The sequence below is a fragment of the Arachis ipaensis genome, chromosome B04, assembly GCF_000816755.2.
Source record: "Arachis ipaensis cultivar K30076 chromosome B04, Araip1.1, whole genome shotgun sequence".
Classification (NCBI taxonomy): Eukaryota; Viridiplantae; Streptophyta; class Magnoliopsida; order Fabales; family Fabaceae; genus Arachis; species Arachis ipaensis.
In genome coordinates, this window is record NC_029788.2 from 129,237,308 (window position 1) to 129,238,743 (window position 1,436).

Genomic DNA, 1,436 nt, shown 5'->3' on the forward strand with positions numbered 1-1,436 from the left:
CGCCCATTTTACCATAAAAAAATTCTGACGGTAAACCATTGCAGGTCACCAAAATGCAGCGTTTCATTAATTGGTAAATCTGACGGTAAACCCGACTATAAAGGACACACGGATTTAATTTATTTTTCCTCAAAATGTTACCGTTGAATTTACTGTCGAAAATCATAATCTACCGGTAATTACTTAACCTTACGAATTTGACGTCGTTACTGCCAATGAATTCGATGGTAAATCCGCCGCTAATATGCAACGCTAAATTCGACGTTAAATCCGATGGTACTCACCATTTTTTTGTAGTGTCACCTGCCCTGTGAAGTGATGACCATCATCCTGTAGGATGTGGCATATCAGCTGGGACAGAATATTGATGGAGATTCAGTCAGCGGTTGCATAGGTTCTACGATGGATGTTCTATTGAGGACTTCTGTCAACAGTTGTTAGTTGTTATACCCAGACCCAATGACAGACAATCATAGAACAAGTGGACAGTCAATCTCTCATGATTTGAGATACTGTATGCAAAAAATTAGGGGCGGAGTCGACAGAAGAGCGCTTGTTACAGTACACTAGAGGACACATAATGCAGATCATTGGAAGCATTTTGTTTTCGTCTGAGTTTCGTGTTCACGTAATTTAAACTGTCTATTTAAACTAGAATGATCAAGTCACATAATTTAAAACTGCCATCACATAAATTTAAAAATTTTGATAAATAAAATTTAAACGATTTATCATTTAAATTTAAGAATTTTAATAAAATTTAAAGGATATAATTTGAACATTTCAAATAATAGAGCACATGAAATATCTTATAAAATTTGTTATATTAAATTGGTTGTTTTATATTACGTATTTAAATGGGCAGTTTTAAATTATGTAACTTGAGTTAAAATCGTCCATTAAAACCGTCTATCTCCCATATTAATTGAAATGTTCTCATTAACAACGTGAGAAAGTTATTAATTTAAAATTTAAAATATAGATGAGATATAAATTAATTAAAGTAGTAAACATTAACAAAAATATATCGAATTTTATTTTTTAAATCGGTCAAAATTATATTTTTAATATCGTTTTATTATTTTAAAAATTTATATTTTTAAATCTATAAAAAATATATTTTTATAATTACAGGTACTTATATCTCATTTACTGTGTAAACGAATTAATTATGAGCATATTTCTTTTATACTGTAAACAAAATATACGGAGTATATCAACTTCCAAGGATCACATGTGCACCCATGATACGTGTTTAAAATTTTTCACATATATTATAAACGAGTAGGTCACATTCTCAGAAGACTTAAAAATGATATTTTTATTGCCAACTAGTTAAAATTCTAGAACATTTTTAGCAAGCTTATGACTTTAAGTTTTTCTTTTGAGTTATGTTTGGGTTATTTTCTCACAAATTTAATGGCTGGAAATTAAAA